The 18713-nt window shown below is 34.6% G+C and overlaps 1 long non-coding RNA gene across 1 annotated transcript in view; it reads left to right on the top strand.

The window, feature by feature from the left end:
• The window catches only part of LOC144038901 (uncharacterized), a 28703-nt gene that overhangs the window by 5844 nt on the left and 4146 nt on the right, over positions 1-18713 (top strand). The window contains exon 2 of the long non-coding RNA XR_013289309.1: positions 44-78. This is a non-coding gene — a long non-coding RNA (uncharacterized LOC144038901). The remainder of the gene's footprint in view (positions 1-43; positions 79-18713) is intronic.

An 18713-nucleotide genomic window follows, 5' to 3' on the forward strand; every position in this document is an offset into this window, starting at 1 on the left:
TGTCTCAGCTATAACGTCATTAATGGCAGGGCTTCTTTTCCAGTTCTGTGTTGATGATCCGTCCTTCAGCATCACATTGTAAGTGCATTTTATTTTTCAAATTTATTGATTGTATCTGAAAATTTCCATAATACCTAATCTCACCGTATGTCGAAAAGGAGTGAACAACAAAAGGGGAACAAAAATATGTAAAAAAACGTGCGATTAAGGACCGCCCCTTACTTGGAAAGCCTGTACTGGGAGAATTCGAGTCGCAGCGCAGCAGACACGTCCATGTCAAAATTGAACAGGAACAAATTTAATAATGATGCATATATTTGTGGAGGCTGAGGTCAAGTTGTATTTTACAATTTTAAAAATGTGCACAATTTCGCAAATTACTTCAATTAATTTGCTTCATGTTAAAGATTAGATAGCTCTTAATATGAAAAGCAAAATGCACTGAGCTGTCACCGTCTTACAAATGCAATTATGCCATCTAGTGGCAGAAAAATGACCTCAACACAAATCAATATCACACTTGTTTCTTTTACAGTACAGTACATCTTTTTAATTTTAACTTAATTTTATGAATTATTATGAAACTACTGTATCAACGTTTAAAAGATGCAGCCATATTTCTATTAGTTTAACCTTTTGTCCACTTTTATGCTAACAAAAATGAAAACTTTGGGAAAAAATAGTTTAATGTAGATTTTATTGTACATTTAGAACTGATAACATTTGTGATTAATCTTGAGTTAACCAGCCATGCGATTAATTATATTTAAAATTTATTTTAGGGGGGAAGGGGGGCGGGGATTACATTTTTAAGCATTTAGACTATGTTTGCCAATGCATTTGAACGTTTTGGTAAAGTCGTTCAAATGTTCATATGTTTATAAATATGTTCAAATGACATTGCACACCCTAAAAACAGTTGGGTCAAAAATAACCCAACAATGGGTCAAAAATGGACCAATCCTCTACTTGGGTCAATTTGACCCAACTTTGAGTCAAGAAATTGGTCTTTTAGTGTAAAACAACTCATAAATATTGGTCAGATCCTTTACTTGGGTCAAAAAATTTGGTCATTTTGGATAAAACAACCCAGAAAGTTGGGTCAAATTGACCCATAAAGATGATTGGTCCATTTTTGATCCATAATTGGGTTACTTTTGACCTAATTGTTGTTAGAGTGCAGTATGTACGAACAACATAAGCCAGTCAAAACTGTTTACTCCACATTGGCAGTTCCATGTTTACGTGCTGATGGTCTCATTTCAATTTACTCACAATTGTACTTAGTGTGAAACTTTGGTCTGATTAGTCACAACACAACAAAAAACGACAGTATTATTCTGTTATGCGAATGGTAACATTGTACCTTTTGCCATCTTCTAGAAAAGCAATCAATTATTAACAAAAATGCATTGAGCAGTCACCAATGTCTAACAAATGCAATTATGCAGAAAAATGACCTCAACACAAATCAATATCACACTCGTTTTTTACAGTACTATCTTTTTAACTCATTCACTGCCATTGACGGCTATTGACGTCAAACATTTATTTGAACTATTTCTAATAGTTTAACATTATTGAAATATATGAAAACCTAGACATTTTTTTTATTGTACATTTAGAACATATAAAATTTATGATTAATCGTGAGGTAACTACTGAAGTCATGCGATTAATTAATATTAAAAGAAAAGATTATAAAAAATTAGGAGCATCAGGCGATTAAATTTTTTAATCGTAATTAATTGCATGACTTCATGAAATAACTCACGATTAATCACAAATGTTATATCTGTTCTAAATGTACAATATTTTTTTTAATAGGTTTTCATAGTCTTGTTAACAAAAGTGGAAAAAATGTTAAACTAATAGAAATTGTTAAAATGAATATTTGACGTCTATAACCGTCAATGGCAACGAATGAGTTAATTTGAACTCAATCTTTTGAATTATTATGAAATTACTGTACCGACGACTAAAAGATGCAGCCATATTTCAATTAGTTAAAAAAAAAATTCACTTACTGTACATTTTATTGTACATTTAAAACGGATCTAAAATTTGCAATCAATCGTGAAGTCATGCGATTAATTACAATGAAACCCTTGTAAAAACTAAGACAACACAACTCATTTAAGATTATGTAACAGGAGCCATTGTGGCTTATAAATCCAGGCCTTCACGTTTTCATCTCTCCTCGATTAGCAATGCAGATCGGTCTGATCTGAATCTTTATGCCAGCACGGTTTTTATTTAGCAACCGACTGTCCACAACGGCACCAGACGGGAGATTTGTGGCGCAGCAGTGCAACCCCGCGTAAAACATGAGAGCAGAGAGGATGAAGTGCAGACACCAGCGACACGACTTGGGGGCATGGCAGCAGAATGACAGCTCCTCGCCAAGCGTTTTTTGGAGCTGCGGCACATTTGTTAGCCCTTACGGTGCGTCCTGTCCTCGTCTTCATCTCGGAGGCCATTTTGCAATCAGGAAGTCGCAGTCGTGTGATTACGCTAAGTACACATGCCATGTGGTTTAATGCAAAGCAGTTTTTTTTTTGTACAGGAACCATAGACAGATTGAAGTATTTAACCGGTGGGTTTCGGTCACATGACACAAGTCCTATTATTAAGTAAAAGACCCTGAAAGAGCTCGATTGTACAATATATACGGTACCATTATTGTATCGCTACAGATCATTAAACATAGAGGCTGGTAAAAATTTTATCCGAAACCTTTACATCCAAGTATAGATTTTGCAGTTGTTGGCAGCAGCCTGAGCCGACTTTGCCTTCCAAAATACGCGTCCTGTATGCGTACACTATAATTTCCCTGCCACCTGTGTGACGCACTGTTGCTCCTGCACCACTGGGCCGGTTCAAAGCCAGTGAATGCAAACTTCCTGGTCTGCATGGTGGAACCATACAGCCAGGGAGAGAGGACTATATATTTATGGCTGCGGAGGAAATGTTAAATGATGCTAATAATGAGCTGTGGAAAAGCGGAATGAGTAAGGAAAACAGTGGCGTCTATTGCCAGCCGTCATTTTACTGAGGTGGGGGGACAAGCATCAGAAATGTACAGTTGCCAAGTTTTGCAAGTGTGAGAGAGAAAGAATGAGGCACACTCTAAAAAAGGCGAAATTGCCTATAGATGCCTCAAGATGGCTGCAAAGCACCCCCCCAACCCACCCCCATTACAAAATAAAGCTCCACCCATGACTTCAACATTTATGAGTTAAATTCATTCCATTCATATCTCAAATCATCTTTGCTCATTGGAATGAATGGAAATGACATTGATCCGTTCCAGCCACACAAAAATGACGATGCTGCAGTAATATTAGTTGTTCTATGCAGAAGATAAAGAATATACACCTATGAGTAGTATTATATCTGCCGTGCAGGGTTGTTATAGTGTTAGAATTTTCATTTTAGTTAGTTTTTAATTTCATTTTGAGTTTTTTTTAAAAATTTTAATTTAAATTAGTTTTTAGGGCGGTTCTGTTAGTTTTAGTTATTTAAAAAAAAATGCTTAATATCAGTTAAGTTTTAGTTAGTTTCAGTATTAGTTTTTGTTTAAAAAAATGTGTATTATTTGTGTGCAATATTTAATAAACACTGTGGCAAAATGAAAAAAAGTAACATAATTTTTTACCTAGCATTAGATTTCAGCTTATTTAAATATGAAAGCAGGTGAGCAGATCCATTGGAGCCAAAAGTCAAACATTTTTTATTTGACTTTATTTTGTTAAGGAAAATGTTTTTTGAATTTTAGTTTTATTTTGTTACTTTTCGTTAACTAAAATAGCTTTGCTTGCGTGACATAAATGCTAGTTTTGTTTGTCCAATAATTTCTAATTATGTGTTAGCATTAAGCTAGCGGACTTTAAGGCAAACTTAAGCAGCTAAATAAAAAAACAGCAACTTGGCAAATGTGCAAATGCAAAACCCCACAAATATGCGGAGATTTATGCCGCCTAGGCATGTTTTCTATCTCCCTGCGTGTCTACCTTCCACAATTAAATCCTCTTCTTAACATTTGTGGCATGCCTCAGAGCAACACTCAGTGTGTGGCATTGCTTCACAAACCTCTCTTTAACCACTCGCCGGTGCCATCGTGAAGCACTTTCTGAATTGTGTATACACAAATGTTTCACAAAATGCTGCCGACATGGCTGCCGGGATCGAATCATCAGTGGAGCAAAACCTTTCTAATAACAATGATAATATTTATCAATTGTTTCCCATGTGAACATTTTGTACTGGAAAAGCAGAACATAACAATAAAAGAATTATATAAAATAATAAAATTATATAATAATAAAAAATAAATGAAATAAAAAAGAGATATTTAAATAAAATAAAAAATAATAAAATTATATAAATTAACTCTTTGACTGCCAGACGTTTTCAGAAAAGGGATGCCGTGGGTGCCAGCCGATTTAAGCATTTTTGACTGATCTTTCAAGGTCCACAGAAAATTATGTGTTTGGACTATGGAAACACACATACTGCCAAATGAAAGATTGGACTCTCGTCTTTCATCAGAAAAAAAAGTTTGTTTCTACCTTATTCCGTTTTTCAGTAATCAACAATAGAAAATGGTTAGTTTCACCTGTTTTGAAAAAACGTCTTTTAACGTCTTTGGCACTCCTCCATAGGATTTTACTAAACGTTATTTAACGTTTTTGGCAGTCAAAGAGATAATAAAATATAAAATAATTAAATAAAAACAATAATAAAGAATAAGTGAAATTACAAGAGATATTATATATAAAAATAATAACTTAATTATGTAAAATAATAAAATAGAATACTAATAACAAAATTATATATATAAAAAATAATAATTAAAAAAAATAATGATATAAAAAAGAGATATTTAAATTAAAAAAAATTTTTTTTTTTATAAAATAATAAAAAATTAGTGAAATTACAAGAGATATTATATATAAAAGTAATAACTAAATTATGTAAAATAATAAAATAGAATACTAATAACAAAATTATATATATAAAAAATAATAATTAAAAAAAATGAAATAAAAAAGAGATATTTAAATAAAAAAAATACTTTTTACTATAAAATAATAAAAAATAAAATAATAAAAAATAAGTGAAATTAAAAGAGATATTTAAATAAAATTAATAACAAAATTATATAAAATAATAAAATAAAATACTAATAACAAAATTATATAAAATAAAATAAATAATAATTGAAAAAAAAAATAAAAAAGAGATATTTAAATTAAAAAAAATGTATAAAATAATAAATAATCAAATAAAAATAATAATAAAAAAATAAGTGAAATAAAAAATATATACTTAAGTAATTGATGAATGGTTTTATGAATCGATATTGGTCTCGAAAAGAAAAATCGATTTGATATCAATTATTAATTTTTTTAAAACCCAGCCCTAATCTACAGTAGTGGAACAATCTTGCTACCATGTCAGCATCACTTTGTGGGCTCCAACCTGTGGGCTGAATGGGACCTTTTGTTTGCCTGCATTGATTTCCTCTGGGCGGAACTGGCCCTTCCAAATGAACACATTACTGCAATCCAAAACATTTACAGTAATTTAAAGCAACTCAAGTTGTTAAAGTGAGGAAAAGTGTTTGCTTTCGTAGACTCAATCCAGAATGTGCCATGAAATGTAAACAACCCCAAATGTAGCAGAAGCTCCGTTGTTGAGTAAATGTACTTAAGTTAAATTACAGTGCTGCAAACATAGAATCTTATTCCGCTCATATGTGAATGACTCACACTCACAAAAATCAAGCTCGATATACTGCCAATGAAAATGTATCGATGCCAAGAGAAAACTTGATCCATTCATCATCTTTACCCTGTAGAATCCCCGTATTGCATACTTGAGCAAAGTCAGTCCATCAAACTGTCTACACAGACGCCAATCTTTACATCCTTCCTTGCCGCCGCCCCCACCCCAGACGAGCCCTGACAGAAATATCGAAGCTCACATTTGACCCCAAATGACAAGAATTTAAAAGTGCTCTGTTCTAAGGATGTGAAGGGGAGCCCGCACATTTCTTTAATTACTGCTGAGCGATACATTAAGCAGACGCTTTCATTTCTTGAGTGCATATGTTCCTTAGAACAATGATGCATTGTCTCGAAAAGATGGGCACAGCTTTTCATCATGAGACCAAAGTGGCATTTATGAATCTTTTTTAAATGAGTTCTTCAAGTGCTAATGTTCTCAATGGTGCCGATAAAATAAAAAATACCACTTTTCAATGCTCATCAATGATTGAATGCTAATAGCCAGAAAAATACATATCTCCCATTTGTTACAGTTTGCTCTCACAAATCCTTATTATAGCTATGGAATAAGTAATTAAATGTGACGGTCAACTTGTTGGCTGAAATTTTCTGATTTTGCAAAATATTTTATTCCACATGTAGAAGATTTTATTGGTGTGGCAGGTTCGCCGAATGACAGTTGGAACATATTCAAAGTCACTTAATAGCCAGCAATAGTCTGTTATGGTAATTTCCCTCTACTAGTTTATTTGCTTAACACAATACAATAATAAAGGTAGGAACATGGGTGTTTCCAATTATATTACTTATCATGATAACTAGAAGTTAGCATTATTAAGATGTAGGAAAATGGCTAAAAGTAAGATCGGTGGAGTTGTCTAAACTGCAACTAAAAGCCTCTATTTGGTATTTTAACAAAAAAGTTTTGCTTGTATTTTCTCCCATGCAGGCAGCACTTCATCACCAAGCCCGGATATATCACTATTAGTGCTGTTACTATCGAATATATTTTAGAACCGACTAATCGGATTCATTTTAATTTATTACAAAAGCATTTCCCCCCCTGATTACTGTTTATTAACCAGTGATTGGTGTTTAATCCGTACTTCATATTCGTATATTGATTTTGTACGTGGATTGATGTTGTACTATGTTATCAGTTCGGTCATTGTTTTCTAAGTGAAAACAGATGTTTGAAAATTTCTTATTTTGATTAAACACAGAAGATAATCAGTCTTCTTTCATGAAGGACTATCGGTGAACAATTACTGTTGACATGCTGAAATCAGAGGATTTGGACAATTTTAAATTAAAAAATGGTTCCAAACGATTACTCAATTATTAAAATAGTTGTCGGTTCATTTTATAATCGATTACCTGTCGATTAATCGATTAATTTTGACAGCTCTAATCACTATGTTTATGTAATCAGAGGCTAATGCTAGCAAATGAGCGAATACAACACTCCAGTCACGTGACTATATGCCGAATCTTCACCCAGCCTAGCTAACATGTCATGGACAGAGAAATTTATTATATAAATGTGCCAAAATGAGATTCACAAGTTTCTGGTTGGTTCATTCCCAGATGTGTTTTCAGAAATAGGCTTCTCACTACTTGGCTAATTTCAAGCTACTGGTATGCAAAAGAATCAAATAGTCAATTATTCATAATGTCCCCCTTCACTCATTTGCTCCCCAAAACGTATAAATATGTTCTATTTTAAATATTACCATGCTGCAAAGACGTATTTATACATTTTTTTAATGTTTATTTTTATCTTTATGCTAGAGCATACAAAAGGCTTTGATGCAGCCTCTGAACTGAAGTGAATGGTTGAAGCAATGGTAGTTATTACAAAAACGGCCAGCAGGTGGCAGCAGAGTATAAGAGATCAACCATGGCCATGTTGCAACAAGCTCTTTTTCCCACTGTTTTAAATAGATTTGTGAATAATGATGAAACTTAGCTATGTTCTAATGTTAATTGCTGCAAAACGGAAACGGATACAAAAATGCTTTTTTTTTTTTTTTTTTTACTGATGAAAGAGGAGACTCTAATCTTTCTTTTGGTATGTTCCATGTTTTTATAGTAATAGAACACAATATTCTGTGGGCGTTGCAAAATCAGTCAAAATCCTGTAAAACAGCTGGGAGCGAAGGGGGTTGCTTCAGGGAAAATGGTTGGGAGTAAATGACAATTAACATGTAACTTAATCTCTGCACAGTTTTGAAAACATGCAGTGATGTTGACATTCGTTGTCGCCTTGCAAATCGATGAATCACAACAGCGACAACACGCGTTAATTCATCCGCGATCCCAAAACAAACTGATACAGAAATGACAGTGACGGAAGGTTTGCTGTTTTGCAGCAAGTTTAATGAACGGCGCCTCTGCATGCGTGTCATTGATCATCCTTAGTGCTGACTCATTGTAAATATGTCATTTGTTTGGAAGTAAATGAAAAGACCGTTTCCTCCTCTTTTGAGTCATTTGTCATCTGCGTAATCTCCAAAATGGGACTTTCAAATGTATTTAATTCAAAGTGTGAGAGGCAGAATTGGCACTAATGAGTGTATTATTTACCGTTATGGGATAATGCCTGTCAAACTGGGACATGTTCTTCTGATCTCATATCCTAAAGGACAACACTTGGACCTTCCTCAAAGCTAACGCTAACATCGGAAGCAAAAAAAAAAAAAAAAAGGTTATGCTAGTAACATCCCATATGGAAGACATCAGGCAAGCATACGCTAATAGCAATGCGGCCACGGGTTTAATGAAAAGGAATGGAACGAATTATGGCCCCGTCCCAGTCATGTACTGCAACGCATTAGCGTGGCCTTGGAAACCGGCTGCGCAGACTGGGAAGGATGACGGCGAGAGGAATGGAGGCGGGTGCCAGGCTTCCAAGTATTAACCAGTCGGTCCCCTGTGGGCTTCCATGCTGGGGGAACACACAGAGAGATGTTACGGGAGGAAGATGGGCTCCGCTGGGGATGAACGAACAGGGCTTCAATAATGAATGTTGGTTTGATTCTTGATGAACTCATTCACTGCCATTGACGACTATAGACGTCCAAAATTAATTTCTATTGTTTAAATTTTTTCCCATTTTTGTTAACAAGAGTAGGAAAATCTAGAATTTTTTAATTGTACATTTAGAACAAATATAAAATTTGTGATTAATCGTGAGTTAAATAGTGAAGTCATGCGATTAATTATGATTATAAAATTTAATTGCCTGACGCCTCTAAAAAATATATATTTTTATTTTTTACTTTTTTTTTTTTTAAAGAAAAGATGATTAAAAATAAAATTACTTTTGTTTAAAAAAAAAAGAAAAATTAGGGGCGTCAGGCGATTACATTTTTTCGTAATTAATCGCATGACTTCACTAGTTAACTCACGATTAATCACAAATTTTATATCTGTTCTAAATGTACAATATTTTTGTCTAGGTTTTCATACTCTTGTTAACAAAAGTGGATTTTTTTTTTTAAACTAATAGAAATAGTTCAAATGAATTTTTGACGTCTATAGCCGTCAATGGCAGTGAATGAGTTAAAATGGAAGGAAGGTTTATGTTTTTTTATTTTTTATTTTATAAGAGACTGCCTCGGGAGAATAAACAGACAAGATCTCACAGAATTTAATATATAATAGATTTAAATAGGATTTCATACCCCCCAAAAAGTTTTGCTCATTAAAAAAAAATCTTTTTATATTACATTCAAACTGACCCAAATCTCTAGCCAATAACAATAATTTCAATTTCTTAACGGTTGGACAAATGTAATATTTTTACTCCTCCAGCTCTACCATCAATGGTTCACTTTTTAGGAGATATTTCATTTGCCTTTTCATACATTATGCCTGAGTTTGCTGAAACCTCGTAGATGCTCAGGCATCCCAAAAACATGTATTTGAAAGATATTGCCTAATCATCAATCCTATAAAATAAGAAAGTTAATTATTAAATCATTATCAGTATTTTTAGTATTACTGTAATTACAGTAATAAGGTTGCAATATTAGTTCAATCTGCTAATGTATGAGTTTTTACTTCACTGTGTTAGCAGCTATGTTAACCGCTCAAGAACAATAGTGTGATAAAATGACAAAATGAGAAATAGAACAAAGTCAATGCAATAAATACACTTTGCTTGTTTAAATCAACCAGATAACTCTGTCCTATACGAAAGTCTGCTTGATTAATGCCAACAAACAATTCAAAATGTCATAGATAGGCTAACGAATAGCATTGGCATCGTGGCGGTATAACTATTTAAGCGATGCATCAAAACATGACTCAGAGGCATATATTCTTTATCTTTATTGTTTATTCTTTATCATTTTTCTTATTAAACCATTTTTGTTGGGTTTCTGAAACCGATTAATAACATTACCATTCATTTAAATGGGAAAAGAGTTGAGGTATGAGTATTCCAAGTTAGGGCTGCTCGATTATGAGGAAAATATCCATCATGATTAATTTGCTAACAAAAAACCCTCAAAATTAGTATTAATAATCTTTTATTTATGACAATTTTTTTAATTATTTTTTTTAAGTGTAATAATTTAAATTGTAATTGTTTTTCAATTAATTGCACAGCCCTATTCTGAGTTCTGAGTTAAGTACTATTGTTAGGTACTATAATATGTTTAGAACTGAACTATTTTTCAGTAATGTGGCAAGTACCGTTACAGTGCATTAATGTTCAATACTGTTCAGCACAAAATCTTATTGTGTTACACATATTGCAGTTATACAATTATGTATTGTTTTATAAAAATTAATTCAAATTGAATTAATCTAATTCAATGTATTATTTAATTTAATTTAATTTTACTTCGATGTAATAATAAAAAAAATACAGTTATATATTGTATTGTACAATTTATTGATCTTATTGAAAGGATCTCATTGTTTGAGTGAGGTATTGCTGTCATGAGTGCTTATAACTCTAAGTCTGGTTCGGCCGATTTGCATAATTTCACATAGCTGTCATTGACATTTCACCTCTGCATGACATCTGTCTTGGAGGTCTCAACCCCTTGAAGACCACCTCGGTTGTATACTTCCTGCCATCGGCATGCTTAACGACCGTCAAGCTTGCCTCGGAAAAGTCAGTCGACTTTAATTAAGCGACTTTGAGAGTAGATGAAGACACAAATTGTTGTTTATGGAGGGCCAAAAGTGCCAAAATTGAAAAGAAATAAATTAATAAAAGTTCAAATATAAACGGATATAAAAATATAATTCAAAAATTAAATGCAAAAAATAAATATAAATGGAAATAAAGACTATATATATATATATATATATATATATATATATATATATATATATATACATAAATAAATGTCGAAATAAATACAAAAATAAATAGAATTAAATATCAATCAATAAATAAAAACGCTCTCACATTTACTTTTTTCATGCTTAAGACGCTCTGTCAGGTTGAAATGTTATTCAAATGAGGGGGCGGTCCTAAGCATGTCTTGGGTTGGGCTCCGCCGTTGCAAATTGCCTTTCAATGGTCGAGTGAGCCGGTCGGTGAACAAGGCGGCGAGACTTCTTTGTTCGGCGACTGGGAAACTCTAGGCAGTCGACCTGACAGCGTCTGCAGCATGAAATAAATAAACGTGAAAGCAAAGTTTTGTTGATTGATTGATATTTAATTTATATATTTAGTTTTGTACTGTATTTATTTCAACATTTATTTTTATTTTTTGAATTTTGTTTTATTTTTTGTATTTTTTTTTAACTTTTATTTATGTGTGTATTTATTTAGGTGTGTATTTATTTATGGCTATATATATATATATTGTTGTTTTTATTTCCATTTGTATTTATTTTTTTAATTACATTTTTGAACAATATTTTTTATATCCGTTTCTATTTTTACTTTTATTCATTCATTTATTTAGTCATTTATTTATTTTTAATTTGGGCAGTTTTGGTCCTCCATAGTTGCTGGGTGGGCACGTTTGCCGATCCAAAAGCTGGTCTCTCAATGCGGGGACACGTCTGTTAGATCAGCTGCGAGCCCCGCAGAGTGCAGGTTCGTCGAGACCTACAGCATGGAGGGAATCTAAATGGCTCCATCAGGACAAGTGCAATGTCTATTAAGTGAAATTTCATGACCTGGATGTCAGCCTTTTCAGCTCCTGCTCGTGATTGCTTACGTCTGTGGTGGAGGCAGACTTATACTTGGCTTGTTGACTATCCAAACTAAAGAATTGAACACGTGCTTCAACTTTTTTGAGTTGAAGTTTGCTGCCCTGCAGACATCTGCTATATTTGGATTAGAGGATTTGCCTCCTCCCGTTCTTTCTATCCGTCATTTATTTTGACCCTGAAGTCGTTTTCCCCTTCGCTGTCTGTGATGTCATCTCTGGACCACCAGAGTTGGACTTCTGTTCCTTCGCTCTGGCTACCTTTTTTATGTAGGAGTGATTACCAGTAGTATGACTAGAAAAGGAAAAATGCTACAGTTTTTTTTTGTTTTTTTTTGCATGGTTATTTCTTACGGAAGCGTATTGCATTCACTTGAAAAAAAAAAGTCCTGTTTTTCTGACTAATTTTTTGGGGGGAGTGTTTTTTTGAATATTTCTTTCCGTTTTTTTTTTAATAATTTTTTTTTACAAATATTTTTTTCCCTGTTTTTCTGAATATTTTTTTCTCCTGTTTTTCTCAATATTTTTTTTTCAGCCTGTTTTTCTCAATATTTTTTGGACAACATTTTTTTTCTGTAAAACTGAAAAAAATATTCAGAAAAACAGAAAAAAAAATACTCAAAAAAACAAAGCAACCCAAAAAAATGAGTCAGAAAAACAGGAGTTTTTTTTTTTTCCCCAAGTGAATGCAATACGCTTCCGTAATTTCTCAGTAGCGCTTGATAAATGTGTAAATGGGGAGTCATGTATCTGAGTGGGTGCCAGCGTAATGCTGATATTAACAACATAGTCACCATGTAATTGATTTCCCACAGGCCTCGGGGATGTCGGGCAGATCGATGCCGAGGCTGCCAAAGCGCTCGTTATAAAAATGCCGAAGCAGGCGAGGATACATTTATGTGGTAAAAAAACATGCATTAACGCACGTGCAGGTGCACGCGTGGCTGCTCGCAAAATCACACACACATCTGCTTACCATCCTCGTAATTGTGCTTCCATCAATATCATATTACCCGTTCCTTTAGCTGCCTATTGATCAAGCCTACAGCTGCCGGTCATGCGCTGGTTACGATGTGCCTTATTACTACCTGTGCTCAGATTGGGGATGGTTGAGTGTGCGTTTGAGTGATTATGATGCAGGCCGCGCATTGATCCAAATGACTGCAAAGTGTTCCTGGTGCAGATGGACACCTTATGGCATGAGAGGCATGTTATAGTTGGCTTTATAGGTTAAGGTTGGATCCTTATGGATTTTCAAAGGTCGGCACTAAAAGTGATGTTTTGGTGTTTAAATTATCCATTCAAATATCAATAACAATTTCAGTTATAATGCACGTTCAATACTTTACTATACAGAGTGTTGTAAATTTCAATTATTACAGCTATCAGCACCGACGTGGGTAGAAAACCGTTACAAATATGAGGACTTGCAACACATTTGAGCAGTATTAACAAGCTGCTTCTTGACAATAATATGTTATATGTGACCTCACTAGTCTAAATATGACATTATGATTAATATTACATTTGTGGAATATGAGTTATGAGGCAAAATCATTTCAGGGGGCGGCCATTTTGCTACTTCCTGTCGACTGAGATTGACATCAATGTTGCTCAGGGCTCAGGTAACAAACAATCACAGCTCAGCTTCAGAAAACAGGTAACAACCAATCACAGCTCAGGTTCGGAAAACAGGTGAGCTGTGATTGGTCGTTGACTGAGACTGAGAAACATTAATGTCATACTCAGTCGACAGCAAGTGGCAAAATAGCCACCCCCTGAAATGATTTAGCTTCATAACTCATATTCCACAAATGTAATATTAATCATAATATCATATTTAGACTAGTGAGGTCACATATAACGTATAGGAAGTCAACCCCAAAAATTTTAGGGGGGGTGGGGGGCACAATAATATGTTCTACGCAGCCCCACTAGTCTAAATATGGTATTCTGGTTGATATCGTATTAGTGGAATATAAGTTAAGCAGCAAAATCCAGTCATTTTTATCCATCTCAGGGGGTGGCCATTTTGCTTCTTGCTGTCGACTGAGATCATGTCAATGTTTCTCAGGTGTTACCAATCACAGCTCAGCTTCAGAAAACAGGTGAGCTGTGATTGGTCGTTGACTGAGACTGAGAAACATTGATGTCATCCTCAGTCGACAGCAAGTGGCAAAATGGACAAAAACGGCTGGATGTTGCTGCTTAACTCATATTCCACTAATAGAATATCAACCAGAATACCATATTTAGACTTGTGGGGCTGCGTAGAACTTATTATTGGCCCCACCCTCCCCCAAAAATTTTGGGGTTGACTTCCTCTTTATGTATCTATAATAACATTTTATATTAATTTGTTTGTATGTTAATAATTGACTTCCTGGTTCATGGATGTTTTCATTTGGAGTGAGGAAGAAGATTTTATTTTCACCCAAGCAGCCAAAAAATGTTCAAATTAAATTGAAAAGAATTCTGGGATGACATGTTTGCTTTTGTTTACTTCCTGTTTCTTGAATAAAAATGCGAGTTGCAGGACATTTTAAATTCTAAAATGTAAGAAATTAAATAAAACTGAAAAAAAATAAATAATAATAATATTTGTCTTTGTAAAGACATAATAATAATCAGGCCAATTAAAATCCCGATTATCGGATCATGTCCCGACTCCCTAATGATTATCCTGACTGATTGTCCCAATTCTGATCGGAAACAATCGCAAATGTTAATAATATTAGTAATTCATGATCATAAATCTTTACATATCTGTTCAAGGCAGAGGATGTGGAGCCTCAAAGTCGAATACAGTGTTCTAGAGAGCGTAGTTGAGAGGTACAAAGGGGACTCTGGCTTGAATTCATTACATAGTGTCTTTCAAAATAGACACTCTTCTCCCCTCAAGGGAGAAACAGACCATCTTGTGTTTCAAAGTATGTTAAAAAAAAAAAAAAAACTTGATTCATGTCTGGAAACACTAAATCAGTGATGGACTCTTTCTATATGTCCCCATCGTCTGATTTACTCATTTGAACTTGCACAAATTGTCTTCTCCACTTTTCCATGACCTTGCACGTGATAAGTGTGGCAAACATTTCACTGCACCCATTATAGTAGGATGTAGTTTTGTTGTATGGGAGAATTACAATCAAGAATTTGGGCTGGAATGTGGGCAATTAGTTTCCCATAGGTGGCGTGTGAGAAACTGGAACAGTTAGCGAAGGCTATGCTAACATGCTAACCTCAAATGTATTTTTCAATTATTCCTTATTACTGTATTTAAACACATTAAATTGTATAGTTTGGGTTGGAATTCGGGCAATTATTTTCTTTTGGGGGCATGTGAGAAACTGGAACAGTTAGCGAAGGCTGTGCTAACATGCTAACCTCAAATGTATTCTTCAATTATTCCTTATTACTGTATGTAAACACATTAAATTGTATAGTTTGGGTTGGAATTCGGGCAATTATTTTCTTTTGGGGGCATGTGAGAAACTGGAACAGTTAGCGAAGGCTGTGCTAACATGCTAGCCTCAAATGTATTCTTCAATTATTCCTTATTACTGTATGTAACCACATTAAATTGTATAGCTTGGGTTGGAATTTGGGCAATTATTTTCTTTTGGGGGTATGTGAGAAACTGGAACAGTTAGCGAAGGCTATGCTAACATGCTAACCTCAAATTAATTTTTTTATTTATTCCTTATTACTGTATGTAAACACATTACATTGTATTGTATTTTAATAAATGCTACATGTGAAATTAAAATTAAAGTAAATTATAATCTATAAAGCACCAAACGGTAAAGTTAAAGTTGAAAATTGGTTATGTTTTTGCTTTTTGGGAGCTTGAAGTAAAAATCTGACACTTGTTAAATGTAAGTAAAAGCCAAACACATGACAAGTCATTGTCATAGGGAATGTGAAAGTCTTCCCAAATATGACACAATGTTTATTGATGGCAAAATAAAAATAGATTTGCAGCTTTTCCTCCTTATGGTTTGTGTTCAGCTCAAACCAAGCGTCGGTCCATCTATCTCAGAGCAACAGGGGAAATAAGTACAGTACAGGCTCATTATGGTTGAAAAACAATATGATAATTGTGGCAGATGAGCAGCAATTTTGACTACGTTGTCTGTGAATGCATATCATGCGTGATTTTTTTTCCTTTTTTTTTTAACTGTTGATTTGAGACGCGCATGATGACCACATCTGTTTGTAGTTAGTAGGGATCTTCTATTTCAGCCCATGTGTTTCCTGTCACGGAGTGAAAGGAAAAGAAAGATGGAAAATGTGTGTGGCCAAGCAATTTCTATTTTTCTTGGGAATGTCTTGTCTCTTGTCTCCCCTCTGATATTCAGGCTTAACCTGGACACTGGACTACTTCCCACTTTTCGCTACCCCTAAATTCAGTCTAATTGCTTTTGATTCCATGTTTTTGCACTCATTCATCACACTTGTGTCTTTTACTTTCATTCACTTGTATGCGTTCTCTCCTCAAGAGACTGTAAATCTCGGTATGCTCTGCGCCGGTGATGAAAAACTGTAAATCTGCGACCTGTTTGCAGCCTCTCACTAAAACGTCCTGTTGCTAAATAATGAAACTTGGGGAGGTGATCTGGTCCCGTGTCAGGTCCTGGAGGGATGAGATGGGATATTGTTCCTATCTGTGGCTCCAATGAGGGAATTAAGTGTAGCCTGGCTTCCAGCAGTACACAGGAAGAGGACATTGTCCAATCTACTGGGGGCATTGCCGGAGATAATAAAGCTTGATGATATTTTCTCATGCTGACAGATAATATTTGCTCAGACTGAACTACTGAAAGTCAGAGAGGACAGTGAGTCACCACAAGTCAACACTGGCTAGAAGTAAACTTTGTTTTGGTAGTGATTCACTTCTACTCGGGGTGATTTCTCAGTTTTTATAGCGTGGCCCTTTGTGTTGCATTTAAATACAGAATGTGCTGTGTAAATAATTACTGATTGTTTTGATTCTGTTGTAATGTCTTTTATTATTTAATTTGACGTATTTAGGTTTTTCCAGATTCACACTGTGCTCTCCCCCTATAAAAGAGTAGAGCTTGACAGTTGTTGTTTTTCCTGCTCTATTTTTCTTTTCTTTTTTCTTTCACCTAAGAAACTTGGGGCACTGAAAGGTGACCTGCCAGGCTTCCTGTTCTGTCTCCTTCTGTTGGCCATTGTACAGAAGTTTTCATGTTTTCTGGGATGGGTTATTACTGGGGGCGTTTATGGATCAATAAAGTAATCTGAATCATGATAATTTCATAAACTAGATTTAAATACGCAGCACGGTGGCTGACTGGTTAGCACGTCCGCCTCCCAGTGCAGAGGACGTGAGATCGAGTCCGGGCTTCGGCCTTCCTGGGTGGAGTTTGCATGTTCTCCCCGTGCTTGCGTGGGTTTTCACCGGGTACTCCGGTTTCCTCCCACATTCCAAAAACATGCATGGCAGGTTAATTGAACTCTCCAAATTGTCCCTAGGTGTGAATGTGAGTGTGGTTGTTCGTCTCTGTGTGCCCTGCGATTGGCTGGCAACCAGTTCAGGGTGTACCCCGCCTACTGCCCGAAGCCAGCTGGGATAGGCTCCAGCACCCCCGCGACCCTAGTGAGGAAAAGCGGCCAAGAAAATGGATGGATGGATGGATGGATGGAGATTTAAATACTTGTCACGCTAACACTGTATAGCATCCCATTTTGTGGCTGCTTAGGTCAAAATAAAATCTTCTTTCTCACTCCAAGTGAAAACATCCATGAACTATTAACATACAAACAAATTAACTCATTCTCTGCCAGTGACGACTATAGACGTCAAAATTAATGTGAACTATTTCTATCAGTTCAACAATTTTTCATTCCATTTCATTTTTTTATGAAAACCTGTATTATTTTTATTGTTCATTAATAACAGATATAAAATTATCATGCGATCAATTACGATTCAACGCCCTTTATTTGTTTTTGTTTTTTTAAATAAGGCCCGTCAGGCGATTATTAAAAAAATTTTTTTTTTATTAATCACATGACTTCACTAGTTAACCAACGATTAATCACAAATTTTATATCTGTTCTAAATTTACAATAACATTTTGTTTCTAGGTTTTCATACTCTTGTTAGCAAAAGTGGATTTTTTTTAAACTAATAGAAATAGTTCAAATGAATTTTTGACGTCTATAGCCGTCAATGGCAGTGAATGAGTTAATATTGCCAACTCTGCATCCATTTTAGGCGGGTTAATGTGGAAGGGCGAGCCTACCATTTATGTCTTCTGATGGGAATTTTTTACCCAAAATTTTCATTGATTGATTGATTGATTGATTTTTTTGTGAAATGTGGGCTTGTGATTAAGGGCGAGACGTATATAAATAAACCTGACATGACTTAGCCAATAATACCACATAAAAAAGAAAACTGAACTTTTGAGAAGTATTAAACAAAATTGAAACTATTAGCTGCTATGCAACTCAAAGGAGCAATTAAAAAAAATCAGTTTTGCCAGTAACATAGTATCTAACGGTATTTACCAACGATGATGGCTAAAACCCTTAAATATTTACAGTATAATAAAATTTACTGAAGGAATTTTGTCATCGACAATACCATTTGGAACAATTCACAAAATTGAGAATCACTTCTCATGAAGAACCAAACATAATGGGACTCACAATGATTTTACAAAAATGATTTTGCTAACTTCTGAAAGGCGATCACGTCCCCGTAGAG

The sequence above is a fragment of the Vanacampus margaritifer genome, chromosome 18, assembly GCF_051991255.1.
Source record: "Vanacampus margaritifer isolate UIUO_Vmar chromosome 18, RoL_Vmar_1.0, whole genome shotgun sequence".
NCBI classification, from domain to species: domain Eukaryota; kingdom Metazoa; phylum Chordata; class Actinopteri; order Syngnathiformes; family Syngnathidae; genus Vanacampus; species Vanacampus margaritifer.